Genomic DNA, 21,541 nt, shown 5'->3' with positions numbered 1-21,541 from the left:
AGACTGGAATATGAAGACTCCGAATTTCAGGATAAGGAGTAATGTATTAAAATGTCATATCTTCCAGCAAAATCTGAATCTACCAATTTGTGGATGGAAAGGGAATGACCACTTCTGCCCCCAGTGGTCCAGAGAGTCTGCCAGATAACACGACAGAAGTGAGTTAATGCCAGTTCCCCTTCATGAGAGGTGCAAGGGGGACACATCCATTGCCAAAGTTCTTAATAAGATGTCTAAGTTTACCTTCTTTGAGTTTTTCAAGTAGCTGCAATGGATTGCTTCTTTGGAATATATTTAAAATATCATTTTTGTGATATGATAATTACCCACCCTCATAAAAGCCTGAAGCATCCTCAAGTTTATAAAAAAAATATTTTTTTTACCGTCATATCTTTTCAGTCACTGTAGGTTACTAATACTAATGTAGTGTTACTTCTGACTACTCAGGTCTTAGTATGTAAATGATCAACTGTTCACACATAGTTAAGGAATAAGGGAGCACTGTTTCAAGATATACTAGCGTTTAAAATATGTATGCGTAATAGAGTAACCATTTCTTTGTATCTCATTGAAGTCTACCGCAAGGAGGACATGCAGACTCCACACAGATGGCGCTCCAGCCGAGAATCGAATGGGAGAACCCCTTGCTGTGAGACGACAATGCTAACCGCTGCACCACCGCGGCCCACATAGTTCCTGTTTTAGTAGATCAGCATAATAGGTAAAATGCTAGTTTTACAGCTGGAAGGAACTAAATATGTGAAAAGAAGTTTTCATTTTAGTCCTTTAGATAGACTCTGTGAAGATCATTCTGCATTAGGTTATAATAAAGTTGCTGCCAGTATCTGATACTTAGATGTGAACATGTTGCTAATGAATTTATTAATTAGAAACATCACTTTCAAGTTTGACCCAAATTGACCCTCATTACTGATGGATTAGTCAATAAGACATACTGGATGGTCTAACTGGCCTCAGTCAGCTCATCTTAACCCTAAACTTAGCCTGCAGCTGGTGATCGGTAGTCATATAAAAGGGTATGAAAGCCACATAATAAGAACATTGTGTTGCTTCCAAATGCATACAAGTCAATACGAAGTGAGTCAAGCTGTTGTGATGACAACCAAACAGGAATAGTATTTCAACAGCTAGTTCACATTATCTTGATTTGGCAACGTAGAACAGGAAGGCTGTTGAAAGCATGCTACTGGTGAAGGCAAGGATTCAGATTATACTGCTGGAAATTTAGGGTCATAAACCAGAATGAGATAAAAGAAAAATCACCAGCACAACTACTGTTGTATACTGGTGAGCAAAGCTAAGCAAGTGATCTCTTCTGAATAAAACCGAAAACAAACAATGTGTCCTAAGTACACCAGGCTGTGGCAGATTAACTAGTAAAAACTGCGGGTTAACATCTGTCTCTCATATCTGCACTGCATAACAAACCAATTACAGAGGCAAAAAGATGTCTGGATTAAACAAACAAACAAAAGGTCCTCCAAATCAGCAGATGCCGATCTATTCAATGCTGCTGGACCCAAAGAAGCTCCTAGAAGCACTCTGGGGCACAGACTTGTCATCTTGTTGTCTTCATCAGTGTGATAAGGATGAGGATGTCCAGCGATGGGGGGAGTGCTTGTGGTCTTATTACTCTCTCTACACAAAACAGCATTCTTCTAACAGAATGACAAGGAACTCCAACAGCAACGATGGAGATTGTGAGGATTACTATAGTAGACCAGTGCAAAACTAAACATGCCACTTGTGCAAACATGAAGTGTTTATTGGTTTGTCTCAGCTGCCGGATATAACACTGCCTAGCAGACAATGTCCAAAACAGCCGACTGCATATCAAAAGGACCCAGAAAAAAGCGGAAAACAGAAGAACAGCCAGATTAATACTAAGTTTACATTAAAAAAACATGATAACTATAGCCTAACAGATTTAATAAGCACTTTCTGGATCAGTAAAGGAAAAGGCAGGCTGTAGAAATTTTGAAAACACCCCCCGGCCAGTAAATAATGCGTTGCTATGGATATTTCTTAGAATACATTTGTCTAAAAATGAGGGAATATATTAGAAAGGAAAAACCTGTACTGAGGAAATGTTTCTTCTAGTAAAAGTTATAGATTCCAGAAAATGCTTCCAGATGAGAATTGGGAGAATGACAAATAATTTTAAGTGAATGAAAAGGATAACAACTTTTTATGCTATTCACAATATGAGTTGTAAAAAGGTGAGAATGAATAGTCAGACCGGATAAGATTTAATGCAATACAGCTCACAGTGTAATATAGAAATTAGTAAAAAAGGTTTTTTTTTTTTTAAATTTGCAGACTAACTGAAATTTGAGTCAGCTTGGTTATAGAGCTGACTCACATCTCAGCTGATACATGAAATAAAAAAAAAAACACTACTGAAATCAAGGACAGATGACAAAAGTGTGTGGGAATGAAATGTTGGCAGCAATATTCATCCAGAATTGCACTGGGTTTAAAAGACAACACAAACTGCAATGAAGTTCAGCAGTTGTGGAAAAAAAATAGAAGGAAGTAATGCATAATCAAATGATTCGTCCAGAACAGTTTGAGTATCACGTTTCACATAAAAATATGCTGACTAAGTGGTTTAGCTGTCTGAGAAGAAACTGTTGCTGTGTGGCTTTCTCATTTCACCATGGAATAACTGCAACTTCTCTAAGATCAGTTGAAACTTGCTTAGATAACAAGTTTTGCAAGGTTAGATGTTTGTACATTTTCAATGCTGCAATAATTATACTTATAGCAACTAAGCATTCCTGTCTTTGTTTTTTTTTTTTTAACAACACCAAAAAACTCCACCTCAGTTGTTTTTTTCCCTGAATAAACTAATATATAACAGTATGTGAACACGAAGGACACAGAGGGAAAAATGCTACTTTGATAGAAAGTTAAAAGGGTGGTAGTTGATTGGCAAACAATTCAAAATTCACTTGGAATCCCCCCTGCACAAAGAAAATAGTAGAATCATGTAATATACTGCCTAAGACAGTGGCAGATTCCTGTTTGACTGAGCTGGTGGTGAGATGAAAAGAGCAGGAATGATTAAAAATAAAAATAAAGACCCAGATTAGATTAAGTTAAATGGCAGAAGGCTCATGGGGCAACACTTGGTGTTTGCTAGCTCTCGTTCTCTTGTGGATAGAGTGTGGGTTGGCTTCTGCTTAGCCAATAGCACCTGGTGCATCATGAATTTCTAGCCCTGTCAAAGTGATGAGAGGTTCTGGCAGACATCTAACAGATGCTCCACTTCACACAATGTATGGGGACTGGGGATAAGGTTAGACCTAGCTAAACGCCTCCCTATATCAGAATAGTACTGTACTCCAATTCATATCACTCCATCACGGTCTTGGGAAACTAAGATGGAGCACTGGGACCCCTGGTGGCAGAGAGTAGGGGGCAAAGAAAAATATTAAAATGCTAAAGGAATAAATAAATAAGGTACACTACAATCAGATACATCAAAGGACAGTACTAAAACAAAATATTTTAGCAGAGAATTAAACCAGCTATGTATGAACATCCTCAAAATCAAGTTGTCATTCTCTTTCTCATAGGGATGGAGGTGAGAAAATTTTACAGACAATCTCATTATCCCTAAAATTTTTCCAGCTTCTCCTGCTCTGCAGGTACACACTTGGTATATACTCTAACTCAATAAATATATTTATCCAGCCCTTAAATGTACCACATTGCAGAGATTCACACAAGACTTAGTTAAGCAGTAAAAATTGAAATGGACTACAAGGATATTTTATTTATTTATTTATTTATTTATATTTTACATTTGTTGACTGGGATAGTCCCACTGGATACATGTCCATTTTCAGTGGAGGCCTGGGGAGAAAAGCTCCAATTACACAGATAAAAAACATATATACATGCCAAGCATATTACAAAGTCTGTTAGGTTTGGCTCTCAAGACGGATTCACAATATTAACAGTGTGTAATAGGATATAAAACAAGTGGATTACAACAACAATTATTATTTACAAAGTAATGTATAGACCAAGAGGGTCACAACAAGTACTTGTGGGCAAGAAGCGAATACAGTACTGTTAAGTTAGGGAGTAGTTATGGAGATTAATCAGGGTTGGTACATGGAAAGAGCCAGTGCATTTTAAAATACTGTTTGAGGCCTTTTTTTGAAGAGACTTAGAGAGGGTTCAGGGGCAAGTTTTGCTGGAAGTAAATTCCAAGCTTTGTCAACAAAGCTGGCAAACAGGGAGTCTCCAGCTCAGTTATTAGCTTTGTGTGTTTGGACTAACAGCTTGTTGGATGAGTGTAATGGTCTGGAGTTACTATATGGTTTTATGATATTTTTAAGTGCGGGGGTGTTTTTGGCGTGGTTGAGAATATTATGTCCTACTATTAGCTGACTGAACCAAAGTAAGCTTGGCAGTTCTAGTCACCCTAGAAGATTGAGGTTTTGGCACTGATGTGTCCTATATGTGGACCCAGTGGCGAATCTGGCAATAAGGTTGTAACAGTGAGAGAGTTTGGTAAACTCTAATTTGTTTAGGTTAGAGAGTATAGGGGAAGCATATAGAAGGGTAGAGAGAAGATGAGAGCGGGCGATTGCGGTCCTAGCTATTGGGGTTAGAAAAGGTTTATTTTTATATTATGAGCCAAGCTTTTATTAATGGCTTTGATAATTTTGTTGATGTGCAGATTGAATATGAGATTATTATCTACTATTACCCCTAAGAGCTTAGTATGGTTATCCGGGGAAATAGAGGTACCAGTGTTTGATATTACCAAAAAGGAAAGTGGGGTGGACCTAAGCGTGGGGGTAAAGAGTAGCAGTTTAGTCTTGTTAGGATTCAACAGAAGACGGCAATTAGAGAGGCAGTTTTCAACTCTGTTAAATGTATTCTGGGTTATGGTTCACAAGGCTGTTGGGGAGGAGGCAGAGCAGATCAGAGTGGAGTTGTCTGCAATTGGATGCAGGTTGCTTCTGGGATGGCAGTGTGTAGGTTATTGATAAAGATAGAAAAGAGTAGAGGACCTAAAATAGAGCCCTGAGGAACACCAAGGGTGAGAGGTAACAGGGTGGATAGTTTGCCCTGCCATAATACAGCTTGTTGTCTACCACTCAGATAGGATTGGAATCATTGTATAGTACGGTTGTCCAGGGATATAGATTTCAGACAGTGGATGAGTAATTGGTGGCTGACCATATCAAAGGCCTTTGAGAGGTCTAAAAAGAGGGCTGATGACAGCATATTATTATTTCTCTTTTGATATATGGCATTAGTGAAGGAAAGGAGGGCGGAGGTGGTGCTGTGATGTAGCCTAAAGCCATGCTGAGAGACAGCCAGCATTTGGTTCTGAATGAGATGGTGCATAATTTGTTTGTGGACGCACTTAACCATTATTTTGGCCAGTGGTGAAAGAATGGAGATGGGTCTATGACTGGATAATTCTGTTAAACTTCCACCTTTGTGGTGTGGGATAACATGGGATCTTTTCCAGATGGGGGGATAGCGCCAACTGTTAAGGACCTATTGATCAGGATAGATATGGGGAATGCAATGGCATTAGCAGCTTTGTGTAAGAACTCTGCAGGGAGAAGGTCAGCAGATAGGGTGGTGGGCTTCAATTTTTTGATTAGTGGTCGGATAAGAGTGGCAGAGACAGGTTGGAAGTTAAAGGGGGAATGAGTAGTGGGTGTGTCAGCGGTGGAGTTAGAGTGTGTGGGAGTGAGTTGGTTAGCGAGAGACTGGATTGTTTCAGTGAAGAAATTATTAAAGGCACTACCAATAGTCTCGGGGGGGGTTGGGTGTAATTTGATAGGGTTGGAGTGGTAGATTGTCCTGGATGAAGAAGCTGGTTTACACCTGCCCATAACTTTTGGGATTGTTTTGGTGTTTTTGCTGCAGGTTCTTTTAGTAGCTTTTTTGTCTAGCAGAATGGATTTTTTTTCTATCATTCCTAAGCTGACAGCATTTCAGTTGATTGAGATGGGCTTCAATTGCTCGCCAGTTGGCCTAGGCTTTATTTCTAAGTTTGATTTTTAGTTTGGTTTCCTTTGTGAGCCACAGTGCTGTATTTGTTTTAGTTTTAATAGTACATGCAGCGGCATGAGAGTCAAGGATGCTTAGGAATTTAGTATTAAAGTATGCTACTGCCTCTTCTAGTGGTATATGTCTTAGGATTGACCAGTTGACTGAGTTAAGTTAATTTTGGGAATTTACAGGATTGAAGGTCTTGTTATTTCTGATTGTTTTATAGGTGGTCTGATGGGAGTTCTCTCCCTTATGCTTAATAATGTAAGTTAGGTCATCGGGGAGGGTCCCAGATTTATACAAGTGGGGATGACTATTGATAAGAATTCAATCAAGAATACTTTCACTATTGTTGGGTTTGCTGATCCTAGTAGGAGTGGTTATTATTTGACTGAACCTGAAAAGATTTGTATGGGTGACAGGGGATTCAGCCGAGCAGGTGGACCAATCAATGTTGAAATCACCAAGAACAATGGTTTCTTGGGGGTGGCGAGTGGATGACCACTGCAGGATATCTTCTAGGGTGCTTATATTATTACCTGGTGGAATGTAGACACAGATGATATTCATGCATTTGTAGTTAATTTGAAATTTAGTTAAAAGGATTTCAGTGTTATTAAATGGAGGTGGCTGCATGGAATCCCTATTAACACAGTGTGTTTTTTAAAGAACTGCTATTCCTCCTCCCTTTTTAGTAGTGCGGTCTAATCGGTGAATGTTATATCCTGGCCATAATACCACATTATCAGCAATAGTAGGTTTTAGCCGGGTTTCTGTAATACACATTATATCTGGGGAATGGAGTGCTAATAGGGCATGTAGGTTGCTTACTTTATTGTTTATGCTTCTAATGTTAAGTGAAAGGTCAGAAGACAATTAGTAGTTCTGCTATGGGGTAGTTTAATGGTGGGAGTGGTGTCATAGGAGTTAATGGCATCAGGTGAAGATGGGCCAGGGTTGGGATGCATGTCCCAGTCTACCATGAGGTTGTAGTGTAGTCTGATTATGAGCTTTAGAAATTTTTATTTATAAGTTTTAGATAGTGTTTGTCCCTGGGTTAGATTTTAAGGCTTTAATTGGGTGATAACTTAAAGGGGGTGTGAGATTAGATGTGGGGGATAGTTAAATAAGATGTCCTATTTGAGAAGTCTGGGGTAATAGTTTGACAATTTGGATAGTGGAATCTGAGGTAGTACCGGCCTTCATAGGCGGTGAGGAGATAAAGGATAAGCAACATTGACAGCAGAGAAATTGATAGGGTATTTTTTGATGCTAGCATATCAAGAGTTCTGGTCATTTTAAGGCTTGATGTTACTTGGATATGGTAAGAAGGAAGGGAAAACAACAAGGGTTATAGAGTGGGAGGACTCTTTGGTGGTGTGAGATACTGATTGGGAGGAAAGAAGAGGTGGAGTGAGAGATGCTGATTGGGAGGAAGGAAGGGGAGTGGCTATAATAGTATGAATTTAACAGTACTGGGGTGGGTGGAAATTGGGGACAGGGTGAGGTGAGGACCAAGCCCAAGTGCAGTGAGGGCAAGCGGAGCAGGGCTAAATCAGACCACAAGATTCATACAGCCTGTAAGTACAATGTAAAATATGTATTTTAATTTCACCAGTTTGTTCCTTTAGTGTTTTAAACTACATGCTAAAAATTCACTAGTTTGTTCTTAGCATTACACTGTTTTATTTGATGATTAAGGTAGGGAATGGAGATAAATGCTTATTAGTAGCCACCTGGTTATACTGTTTGGTAGGCCACTGTGTGTTAGAATATAACTACTTTTAGATGAATAGGGGCTCCACTACTTTGTTACTGGGGCACCTAGCAGTGCTACAGACCCAGGGCTTGCTTAATTTATTTAACTTTTAGTTTAGAGCAGTTGGTAGAGATAACCTTATTTGTTTCACACTGTGGAAGGCTAGTCAGTTTAATTTTCTGCTTAGGTCTTCAGAAAGATGGTGTCTTCCTAGCGACGCAGGTTTTTCAGGACAGGAGTGTCATTCTAAAAACTGTAATGCAGATTCTTACTTCAATTTGTGTAATTTCTTTACGTCTGTATAATGACTTGACAGCTTATGCTAAAAAGCAGTTGCAGCATTCATTATACAAATACACTTTCTCTTGCATTTTCAAAAACAAGATCGACACCCATCATCAGGAATGACTTGTTAGTGTCATTCCAACTCACTAGAAGAATGCTATTTTTCTGAATTCATTACAATCCCCTGAGACATTATTAGCAATGTATCTAAAGAGTCTTCTGCTCCAGTAACCTGCCGCTGGATCCTGAGACTGCTGTGAGTGAATTTGGAAAAAACTGTGCAGTGTTATTTTAATTCTATAATACTCTAATTACACCTGAAAGCCACAGATCATTGAAAGAGCTCAACATAAGTAACCCAAAATAGGTCTGGCAACCTCTTCTGCTTGCAAAGAAACAGAACTTTAGGTGAAGTTTTTTTTCTGCCTTCTGATTAATGTTTTTGTGGTTTTAGCTGGATATATTTTATAAAACTGCATATGCTATTTTATACCTTCTGTTCATTCATCCTGTGATACTTATTGTATCCTATGTAGGACTGCAGGGGATCAGGAACTCATGCTACCGAGCAGTAGGAATAAGTCAGAGAACCACTCCTGGATTGGACTGAAAACCATTTTAAGGCATTCACTCACTCTTTCATGCACACGCGCGCACACACACACACACACACACACACACACACACACACACACACACACACACACACACACACACACACACACACACACACACACACACACACACACACACACACACACACACACACGGGCACACACACACACACACACACACACACACACACACACACACACACACACACACAAAACCCTCACGCTACAAGCACCTCTACAGACAACTGTATATATGTATGTATATATATGTATGTGTGTGTGTGTGTGTGTGTGTGTGTGTGTATATATATATATATATATATATATATATATAGGTACGTATGACTTCACCTAAAACTCATTTCACCTAACGTCATTTCACCAAGACCAAATCACCTAAAGTTCATTTCACCTAAAACTCATTTCCCCTGACAATTAGTACAATAAGGCAAGTCAAAGGTATATGTCCTTTTCCCCACTGTAGTGTGATCCTGGTGTTAGTATATATAATTGGGGGGGGGGGCAAAGCCCCCCACTTACTTTGGTTTTATGATGTCTGTTTTTATTTTACATTATTTGGGAAAAGCCCCCCAAAGTGGGGGGCTGTGCTCCCCACACCCCCCTTAATATATACATATATATATATATATATATATATATATATATATATATATATATATATATATACCAACATCAGGATCGCACTACATTGGGGAAAAGGACATATATCATGATTTGCCTTAAAGTACTACTTGTCAGTGAAATGAGTTTTAGGTGAAATGAGTTTCAAAATGAAATATTTCAAAATGCTAGCATTAGAACAAAATCTATTCTTCAACAGGACATCTTCCAGTATGACTCTTGTCTATCATTGCACAAAGGTCTAAATAATCTAAAATATAATGCATGCATTTCTGTTAGATTATTTACCATGAATTAAATAGTAACACAGTTGTCTATGCACATCCAGTGTATGGAGGATTCTTTCTCCCTTGTTTTGAAGGTTAAGAAAGATGGTAGGCAAGTGGGTGGTCAGGTTGAAAGAGATCTCAGTAACCACTTTAGGCATAAAGGAGGGGTTGACCCTAACAGAGACTCTGTCAGGGTTGAAGGTGATGAAAGGTTCCACACCCATAAGGGACTGAAACTCTGAAACCGTTCTAGGTGAAATCATGGCTAGTAGGAAGGCGGTCTTCCAGGTCAGAAATCTGATGTCTGTGGAAGTAGATAGTTCAAACGATGGGAGGATCAGCTTCTCCAGAATGAAACTGAGATCCCAATGGGGGAACAAGAGGTTTCCTTGGAGGTCTAATGTGGATAACCTCTCTTGGGAACTGTTTCATGAGATGATGGGAGAAGAGAGGGGGCTGGGCAGGTAGATATGCTGAAATTGCTGAAGCATGAGTTTTAATAATGGAATAAGAAAGCCTTTTTTTTCAAAACTGATAAGTATGACAGGATCACAGGCATCTGAGCTTGAAAAGGGCTCTGTCCCTTTAGTCTGCACCATATTGTGGATCTCTTCCATTTAGCAGAGTAAGATTTTCTTGTGTTGGATTTCCTGGCATCTTTTAGAATGTCCATGACCTATTTATCAAGGGGGTGAACCCCTCCAGGTGGACAAAATATCATCCAAGCTGTCAGTTTTAAAGGGTTCAGGTTGGAGTGCATGATGGTGTCCTTGTTCTGTGTTAATAGGTCCACTCATTGAGGAGCAGCTATAGTTCCTTCTTGCTTAGACTGAGAATTAAGGTATACCAGTGCTGCTTTGGCCAGTCTGGGGCTATTAGAATGACCCTTGGGCCTTCTTCCATTATCTTCAGCAGTACCCTGGAGAGCAAGTCTAGTGGGAGAAAGGCTGACCTTGTTTTGGTTCTTGAGCACATTTTTCAAGTGAGCATTTTTATTTTTGTGGCAAAAAGGTTTTTCTCTGGCACACCCCATTCTTTGGCTATGCTGAGAAAAACTTCCCAATGCAGTAAATACTCATGAGGGCCTGACAGGCTCCTGCTTGGGTGATCTGCCAGTTGATTGTTTTTTCATGGTGGGTACTGTGTCATGAGGTGCGTATCTAGGGAGTTTGCCATTCCCCAGAGGTCCATGGCTAGGTGACAGATAAGGTAAGAGTGAGCCCTCCCACCTGCTTGTTTATCTACTACATAACAGTGATGTTGTCTGTCTTCACTAAGAGTACTCCTGGTTTCTCTTGGTCTTTGAAAGCACTCAGACTATTTTGGGCTGTCATCAGTTCTTTTAGGTTGATGTGTTTGTAATTGAATTGACAGTCCCATCTGCCCTGAGTCTGTACATTGTTGTAGTGGGCCACCAGTCTATCTCTAAGGCATCTGTGGTCAGATTTTGGTCCTGAAAAATGAGACTGAATGGAAGGCCCAGTTTGAGCCCACTAGGCAATCTCTTTCCTGAGAAGGATAAGCTTTACCCTGAAGATGAGTGACCAAGAAGATTGACACCACACATTTCTGAGGTGCCACTATAGCTTTCTTATATGTAGTCTGGCTAGGGGGATCATGAGGATGCAAGAAGCCATGTAACCCAAGGCCCTGAGGATCTCTCCGGCTGTAAGGTAATCCATGAGAAGGAACTTGTCAAAAGACAGGGATAGAAAGGTAACCTTGTCTGTTGGAAGGAAGGCTTTCTGAAGTGTGGAGTCCAGCAAAGTCCCCAGACTTTGGACAGTGGGTTTTGGACTTTTGGTTATTTATGGTGAACCCCAGTAAAGTCACAACCTCTTGAGTGTAAAGTAGATCCACTCTGAGTTTCCCTCAGCTAGGCATCTCCTCTAATGATGGATCCTGCAACTGATGCCTTGCTGGAAACTTCCATAGCATCATAGTCACAGTGCAAGGAGTGCTTGGGTACTTGAGAGCAAGAATTGCATAAATCCATCAGTTCCTTGAAGAGGGCCTTATTTTCAATCCCCACCAGTATTTGCTTCATCTGATCTAAAACGGTTTCTTGATACTTCACTATATGAAACTGGCAATTCAAAGCCCTCAAGAGCAGGGTAGCAGAGGTATAGACTTTCTTTCCAAACCTGTCTCTGCTCTGCTTTCTTTGTCAGTTGGCAAGGAATTTTCAGAAATACTAGCCTTACCTCCCTTAGGACCCTGATTCACCACTTCAGGGTTTGCTACAGGGTTCTTGATAAGGTGTCTGTGGGAATCCAGAACCCTGTAAAAATCTGTCAGGTTTCCAAAGGCAGGGGGAAGGAATCTGGCTGTATGGAAGAATCTAGTTAAAGAGATCGTCCACTATCTCTACGACTGGAGGAATGGCAAAAAGTGTATGCTCAGGGAGTTTTGGAAATTCTCAAACTCTCTTCTTTGATTGCAGAAAATACCGTACTTCCCATTTAAAGTATTCCCTTAGGGTATGTAGGGTCTCCTCAAAAGAAATGTTTTCAGGGGGACAGGCTGAGGCAAGGTTCTTGTCAGAATCTGACTCCACAGAGGAAGCAATAGATAAACCTTCCTCAAAGGTGGCTTCATCATTATAATTAACATCCTCAGAATCAAAAGAATCACAAGACTCTGGGGGGGGGGGGGGTGACATCCCTTTTTCTTTTACCAGGAGAAGATTCGGGGGCAGAAGGGAGAAAAAGGCATCTGGATCTGTCTATGGTGATTAAATCCTCAGCCAAGCTAACCAGGCCCTATTGATAGTCATGAGTTTGGGAGCAGCAGCCATTAGGCCTCGGCTGGGGCAAGCTGGGTGCAGCCTTTTTATGTGAGGCCTTAGGCTTAGGCCTAAGAGTGACTTTCGCTCTAGGGCCGGGCTGCAGGCAGACAGCCGAATCCCAAGGACTGTGAACCGAGGTGATCTCATGATAATGAAAAACTATGGACACCCCTTAATCAGTTACAGAAAAGGTGTCAGAAGCTAGAACCTACAAAGCGGCTCTGGACCCAACTGATAAGCTAAGTACTTCAGCTTGTGCAGAAATGGAGAGACATGGTGGCATACTGGAATCCGAACAGTTCTCGATAGAGGCCTGTACCAAAAACTCAGTCATTGCAGGGGGCTGCAAATGCATTTCACCTTCTTCAGCGATAACAAGTGTAGGTGGATTGGCAGATGGTGAATGAGTGTAACCTCATACCCTAAGTCTTGGGCACTTTTCCTTCTTATGCCTATGGAGATAAACTTCAACCCAACTGGCAGATGACATAATATGTGAAGGCCCTGGCAATTCACTAAAATCTCAGAGCTATGCTTGATAGTTCTACTGTTAAGGTGAGCAAGAACTGACAGTTAGATACTGGGGCCAGACAAGTTACAAAAAAAGAGTGAAAGTCCCAGTGTGGTATCTGCTTGCCATAGCGGAGACAGTTATTAACATTCTCTGACATTAGTCAAGAAATATATGAAAAGCTCCCCAATGGGAAACTTAGCTTTAGATGTCTTCTTTCTCTGGTGTAAACTGACTGACACACTGGCTAGCACTCTGGTTTGGGCTCTGATGACAAGAAAGAACTGAAGGTAAGGCACCGGCTGACTTCTTTTATATCATACTTACTAATGTTAGTCAGAGTATCTGCTGGCCTCAGAAGGAGGAGAAAATTCTCTGATAGTTAGGCTGGCCAAGGGCTTCCACAGACAGAAATCCCACCAGTTATGACTGCAGCAGTGAAACATGAAGAATATTGTGTAAACATCTTCATTCATACATGTACTTTTGTACTATACTGTATGTGCCCAAGGAGAGAGCATTGCACAATATAGTTGAGACGGGTTGCACATTACACAGCTGTAGCAGTGTAGTTCAGAATATATGTGAACTTAACTACATTTGCCTCATAGGTTCATAGGTTACTAGGCTAATGGCAAAGCCTAGCAATGTAAAAACCTGAGTACCCATATTGACCATAATTAGATGGTCATTGCTGGCTAAGCGATTCTATGATCAGCACTGACTGTCCCTGTACATGAGGGACACTGGTGCCACCCCTGGGGTGAATTTACAGTCACCCATACAGTAGTCAAGGTGCAGTTAAATAGAGTAATTGAGGAGCCCTGCTTCACATGGAGTGGGAGCTTATTCCAGAGGAGAGGCAGTCTCTGGAAAATATATCTGTCTCTCCAGTATGTTCTGTTAATGACAGAGGCTAGGGGAAATAAGTTTAACCAACAGTCAAAAGTCAGAATCAAACTCTGTGCCTTGTAATTGTGAGGTAAAGACCTTAACCATTATGCCAACTCCTCCCCTGAAATTGACTCAAGGTGGCTCCATGGGAAGACCTTGTGAGGTTTTCATAGCATATTAGGGAAGGAGATTGCCAGGTCTTTCTTCCTTGCAGATGCTGCTGTTGTCCAGTTGTTCCCCAGCCAGGTTTCAAACCCAGGTCTAATACGTGGTAATCATGTGACCTAACCACTGTGCTGTTAGGCTGGGGATCATTATAGCATACCACTACTCATTTGCATCTTACTAGATCTTTGTACTAAGAGGCAGACATTATCCCCATTTTGCCATAATACACGATCAAGCTGGGCCAAAGTGTATACTGTTGACAGAGAAGTACAGCAGTGTTATAGGTGTTATTTTCTGCCATGATGTGCTTTATTGTGAGTATAGATACAGATATAGATATAGATATAGATTACATGCAATCAGTTAAAAGAACACCAGGTGGAGCTTTAAGCTGGGCCATGCACAGCTCATTGTAGTATGCTGCTATTCTTCTTTACAAGGCAGCATTACAATAGAGAGTAGAAGTACTTCACTTCCTCCTGTCGTTGTATATATGTGTGTGTGTGTGTGTGTGTGTGTGTGTGTGTGTGTGTGTGTGTGTGTGTGGTCCATTTTATTTGTTCAAACATTCACATGATCAAACTTTCAGAATATCAAACAAATATTGGCAGCAGAAAATTGTTGGCATTTGTATGTGGGAGACTGGCATATAGCAGGGTTAGAGATCTGTCCTTTTCCCACTATTGTGCAGTCCTGGACCTGGTGTGTGTGTATATATATATATATATATATATATATATATATATATATATATATATATATATATTTATATATATTACTGGGGTGTACAGTTTGATCATTTGGGATTTATCTTTAGACATTTTGAACATTTGAGTGTGCGATTAAATACAAACATACACATGCACACACACACACACCCACACACACACACATATATATATATATATATATATATATATATATATATATATATATATATTTACACACACACATATATAAATGTATACATATTTGTGTGTGTATATGTATGTGTGTATATATATATATATATATATATATATATATATATATATATATATATATATATGTGTGTGTGTGTGTATATATATATATATATATATATATATATATATATATATATATATATATATATATATATATAAAGAGATAGAGAGAGTTAGTTGCACAGTGTATGAGCAACACCACTATGATTGACTCACAATGCAGTGAAACCAAAAACATTTACCAATCACCAATAGGGGATATTTTCAAAAACATACATATATACAATACACACACAGATACCATGTAATGCTATTTATAGGACTTTCTTTGAAAGGTTTCTGTGCATTTATATACAATGTGTGTACACGTGTACATGTATTTGCTTGTCTGTATACATGTACATGTGTGTGTCTATGTGTGTCTGTGTACACATATATGTGTATACTTGTGCATGCATGCTTGTGTGAGTTGGAAGGGTGGCTTATGCACAGCATGCTGCACTGTTACGCTGTTGCATTGACAACTTTGGAACAGTGGTGCAGTGGCAACACTGTGGCTTCTGTCAAGTTTGTAGCCTTCTCTGATTGCATTATAAATCAATATTAGATGACATCTCTGGTATGTAGTGTCTCTAGGCTGTGTTACCACTTTTATTTATGTGTATGTACTGTGTACATTCTTTCTGCTTGGTCTTCTTTCAACTTTTCCCGGTTAGGGGTCGCCACAGCAAACTCCGGTCTGCTAATGATTGGCAGTGGATTTTTACGGTGCCGAATTGCCAGCCCAACCTTCAAAGAAGGCACACCCATTCACACACGCACCTTACCTGCATGTCTTCAGACCTCACTCGACCGAGGGGTGGACATGCAAACTCCACACAGAAGGTGCTCCAGCCAGGAATTCTTCATGCTTGGTGCAAAATAGTATATCCTTTTGTCATCCCTGCTGTGTTAATGTCTGTGAACTCTGTTTAAATATTTTCTATGCTGCTTTGGGGAAACATAATACAATAAATTCTAGGTCTATCAGTCTCTCCATTTGTCTGTGAAGTTATTTTACAAAAACAATATTTTAATAATTTCATGGTACCGAAATATTTCCCTTATATAATCTCCTGATGCTGTGTTTCTTTTGCCAGCAAATCTAAACGATGTGACATATATGCACAACCACCTGCTAGCGGATGTTGATTTTCTCTTGGTCTAGTGGCCATGACATCTTATAAGGGAAGCAGTCAATTTTATTTTACCAGTGTGAACAAAAGCATAGAACACTATCACCCACATGCAAATAAAATATTTTAGAACCAACAGCAGTTTAAAACTACCTCCATGTTGAAAGCAGCAGATAACACAATACCTTTACTTTCAAACTACTTTTGATTTGTGTGGGTGTTTTCCTGCTTCAGGTTTTCATTATTGTTTTACTCTACTGCCAGCTATGCATGCTTTCTCATCATTACAGACATGCAGCTGTGAAAAGTACTTTTACTTCTGCTTCTTTTTTTTTTTTTGTTCTTTTGTGCATAAATTCTGTGATGCTGAAGTTAGAAGTCAGATGAAAGGACGCTTAAGAGAGAAAACAAGCTGCAAGCAGATGCCTCAGAATCTCTGATGTCTGCAAATCTTCAAACTGCTGACAAGCTTTCTAAAACATGAGTCTGTCTGCCTATTTTTGATGTACTGGTAGCCTGCATATGGAGAAAAGGACATTCTTAACCTACAGACTCAACAAAGAAATCATTTATCATATTAGAAGAATATTAAATCACTGACAAATTACAAAGACTTTTACATTTGATGTGTGATCATGAAATTATCCATTTGCCTGTAATCAGTAATGTAATGCTACAGAACCTAAATGCAATCTGAATTTCTGTAGCATTGCCTTTAACATCTGCTGTCGCCATTTTAGAGAGCTGATATATTTAGAAATCGTACACTCATCCTTGTTACAACAGAATCTGACAAAATTACTTTGTGTTTGCAGAGAATATGAATTGAGGCATCTGTTGATTAATTTCAGCAGTTTAACATTTTTTTAACCTGGCTTTAGCGTAACCAATGTAGCTACTCAGAAATCACTTCTCGAAAAGCAGGTGCACGCCTGTAATAGCAATGTTTTTTGTACAGTCCTCTTTACCATTTCTTCTTTCTTTTAGTTCAACATTTAAAAAATACCCTGCAATGGTGATTTACATCAGGTTAGAGGAGCTAGTTTGAGTATTTGCATACCCAATGGCTGAATTACACTATAAGAAAAACAAAAAGTCAGTAAGACTAGCCAGATTGAGCTTTCTGCAATAGGCAACCCCCCTCCCCCATTACAAAATGCATGGAGTAGGCCCATTCACACTCACAGGATAAAGTAAGCCACTCTGAGTCTATTCCACCTTGGAGGAAGAGGGAAAATCTAATTTAAGGTTCTAGATTGATTTGTCTTCTTTCAGTCAACAGAACAGTTCTGGCACTTGTACATGATAGAGTGCCTTACTCCACTGGCCTGACTGTGTAGTTCTCATTTTATTGACTGGCCAATGGAAATAGTCCTCTTTGAACAGCTCTACTGACCAATCAACATAATGTTGGAATATGTGTAGTCAGAGATGCAGAGTCAGCACTCAAGAACAGGTCACCATCAACATAAATTCCCTGTAACTGACTATAGTCTGTCACATAAATTCAAAACAGAAAGACAGTAGAGAAACAAAATTATTTGTCAGAGCTGGATAAACTGAAGCACAGAGCAATCTGTGGTCCATGAATGACTGTTAAAATCCACTGACGGTGAATGTTAATGCTAGAGAAATATTAGTTTCATAATTACCCTTTGACATTTTGGACTGATACTACTTAAGGTGTCCTGTCAGCAAAATATCAGTGGGGGTGGGGCAAAGAACATAAAAAGTACTGCCTAACCTTCATAACACATTACCAACATGAGTACTTAATCCATTCAAACAAAAGACAAAATAAATGCAGATAGATAAAGAAAACATGCATTCTTTTCAGGCAGGGAAATAAAAAGCAATCACCTGCTTAGTGGTATTCCACAAAAACTGATATGGTACAGCCTTATCTGCGTCACAATTTCTATGGCTCTGTGACTATGCAGAAAATTAGTGTTTAATTTGTAAGTCTACAAGGCAGTAAAAAGACAGTAAACATGCGTTTTACCTGGTTCTTTATTAACTAGACCACAGAACTGTTTCGAAATTTTTACTTCCTTATCCCTTTTACATATAGACTAATAGAAAACTGTCCAGGAGTGGAAGTAAACTACAACAGAAGTACAGCTGAACCATGAAGTAAGCATGCAATTTTCTACATGGAGATTCAGTGAACAGAATGAAGCAGCCTAATCAAGGTTTCTACCCATCACCGGAAGAACAAAACAAAGCATTGTTTGCTTACCCACAAATCAATGCAAAAATCAGTTCTGATCTTAATGCTGGTACTGGAGTTAGAGACACAAATAAAGAGTATAATGAAGGTTTTCTTTAGACAGCCCACACCTCTCACTGAGGAGGTCACAGAGAATAGCTCAGAGAATGAAGGGGTTTACCCTAGAGCAAGACATAGGAATGCTGAGCCCCTACAGGAAAAAGAAAGGGAGAGGTAAGGGAGGAGGGAGATAGGGTTGGTAGTTTTACGGCCCATTTGGTACTCTTTCATCTCCATGTCTTGGCACTGAACATTCTATCCAAAATGAAGGAACTATTTATAGTTCACAGGGTTTTAAGCATTTAATTACAGATCCCTCAATATTGACAGTAGGTACTTTATTTAAAAAAAGGTTTTACATTTGTACCTACTACAAGGCTGGATACTGGGGATATAATTTTAGATTTCAAATTATTAGTTAGAAAGTTAAACCTTGGAATATTACTTTCTGATAACAAACTGGATAGGAATAAGCAATTTCAAGGTCCTTGTTAAGTAAGGAAGTGTTTTCAATCCCCTTCTCCATCCAACTATCAGTATGTTGGTATGCTAAGAAACAGTTTAAATGGAAGTACAATTTAGGCTCAGGAGGAGGTGGCTTTGTTGCAGGAGATTACCAACAACCGTGACTATATGTATTATGAACCCAGAAAAAGGTGGGGGAGTGGTCATTATACATAGTATTGATTATGCCAGCAAAATGTTTACCTTGCTCAACAATGAGGAACAATACAACAGAGTATCTAGGAATGAGAGTCACATGGCATATAGTAAGATAAATGTCTTCTTGCATGACCTACTTTTGGAAGGTAGGATTGATAGTCAGTGGTACGAGTTCCTCAAAATGGAACAGCCAGTTGTACCAAATATTTTTGGTATACCCAAAATACACAGACATGTTTGCGATCCACCACTGAAGTCCAATGTAGCAATTGCGGGCTCCAAGACTCACCCGCTGGCTGTATTTGTTGATCAGAATATTAAGGGTTTGAATTCACCTTTTCGGTATATTTTAAAAGATTTGTGGGATTTTTTTTTATGAAAATTGGTTTCTGGTTACTATAGATGTCAAGGATTTGTTTTCTAATATCTCACATGCTGTGGGATTTGATTGGCTTTATGAATTTATAAGTTCCCACAGCAGTTGCGACAAGGGTAAGTAAATATGATATCCGATTTAAATTATTTTGAGCAACAATTATATGATTTTCAAGGGCGAGTACTTCAAACAAGTTAGCAATGTTGCTATGGGTGCCGCTTGTGCCCTGCTGTATGCAGACATCATAATGTGATATTGGGAGCAGAGGTATGTGCTCCCTTGCATCTATGCTAAGAACTTTGCCACCTATTTTAGATTTTTGGATGATATTTTTGTAATCTGAAAATGGGACAAGGTTGAATTAAAAGATTTTATAGACTACTTGAATGATAGCACCACATGTTTGTCTTTCACTTATAATTTTTCTGTTGAAAGTATCAACTACTTGGATGTCTTATTGGAGAAAGATTTTAATTTGAGAAAATTTAAATCTAAATTATGTGGAAAGCCTATATACTCCAATAGTTATTTGCATTTTGAAAGTTGCCATCCGTTCAAACAGAAATGTAGTTTGCTAAAAGGCCAAATGGTGTGACTAGCCAGGATAGTTTCTGATGAAGCAGACTTGCAAGTTGAAATATAATTTTTAAAGAGGCTATCCTGAAGGTCTGCTTGAAGAGGTTCATCAGGAAACCAACAGGGGAAGGTGTTCAAAATTCCTTCCTATTTTGGGAAAGGAGGCACCTGTGGGCCCGCAAGTGTTGAGCGGCACTGCAAAAGGCAAGAAGAATGAGGTGTCTTTTGGCAATAGTTTGGTGTTAAAATATTCCCAAGAAAGTAACATTATTATGAATTTGGTTAAAACCAATTGGAAAATAACTGGGGGTGACCCTGAACTAAGAGAACTAGTGGGGAAGACCCCCCATTTTACATTCAAAATATGTATTAATTTAAAAGGAGAAAATTGAAAAAGTTCCAGTTTTTGGTTTAAATACTAAAGTATGGTTTGCAAAGGACACCAGAAAATGTGAGAGTTTGTAAACAATGAAGTTATATTTATGAAGGTGAGATAATTAGATTACCTATTTTAAATTATAGCTTTGATATTTAAACAGAGTTTTAACTGTAATACTATTGGAATTGTACATTTGGCTTTGTGTGGTTATTTCTCTTTTTGTGTTGGTAAAACTGATTGTTCGCTTCATAGGAGAATTTATGAGCATCTTTATGATATTAGGCATACAAATAAAACAAACACATTATATAGGCACATGATTACATGTGGTGAAAACAAAAGAATTTTATATATTTTTTTTGTATTGTAGCAGGTGGCTCAGAACCCTAGGGGTGGTGTTTGGGGTTGCATTATGGAATACAAAGAGTTACTGTGGCAGCTATGTCTGAATGCCAGTGAAAAAAAAGAACTTATGTACTCATCATAACATTCCATCTGAGTTTTCGATTTTTATGTATTATCAATGGATGGGTTCAGTTCTGATCTCTCAGAAATGACCTGGCCACTTGCAAAAGTGAACACCAAAAACATTTGAGCTTTCTCCTTATCCACAATGCACCTGGTTGAATACCTCAAATCGAGTTTGCTGACGGAATAAGCAGAAGAATAAAAAGGGAAAGAAAATCCCTGTGTTTCCAACAGAGACCATGTCTGGGTATGTTACCACTGTGATAATAGCAAGCCAGATTGTGAAAAGGAGCACAGTCCACCCATTCTTCCAAAAGAATTAGCTAGGGGGTTGGAGGGCTTGGAGTTGAGGATACATGAAAACTGACAACTCAGATGGAACGTTATGGTGAATGCATAACTTCTTTATCTGAAGTTGTCAGTTTTCATGTTATCCCCAATGGATGGGTCAGAGTCTTCAGCTAACTTATTTCCTGGGTGGGCTAAGGAAGGATACTCCTGAGCACCACTGAGCAAAATGTTGCTCTACCCCTCGAGACCAGATGCAATTTGTAATGAGTAATAAAGGTATGGGGCTTGGTCCATGTCGCTGCTGCACATATGTCGTCCATGGAAGCTCTAGCCTGAAAAATAGCTGATGTAGCTACAGCTGTTGTGGAATGAGCCTTTGGGAGTTTTGAAAGAGT

The 21,541-nt window shown here is 39.2% G+C and overlaps 1 protein-coding gene across 1 annotated transcript in view; it reads right to left on the bottom strand.

Annotated features, from left to right (window-relative positions):
- The window catches only part of CD68 (CD68 molecule), a 183,994-nt gene that overhangs the window by 145,292 nt on the left and 17,161 nt on the right, over nt 1-21,541 (bottom strand). The gene's annotated exons all lie outside the window — the stretch shown is intronic.

The sequence above is a fragment of the Protopterus annectens genome, chromosome 7.part0, assembly GCF_019279795.1.
Source record: "Protopterus annectens isolate FY-2018-M chromosome 7.part0, PAN1.0, whole genome shotgun sequence".
NCBI classification, from domain to species: domain Eukaryota; kingdom Metazoa; phylum Chordata; order Ceratodontiformes; family Protopteridae; genus Protopterus; species Protopterus annectens.
This window is presented reverse-complemented; position numbering and strand designations above follow the sequence as displayed.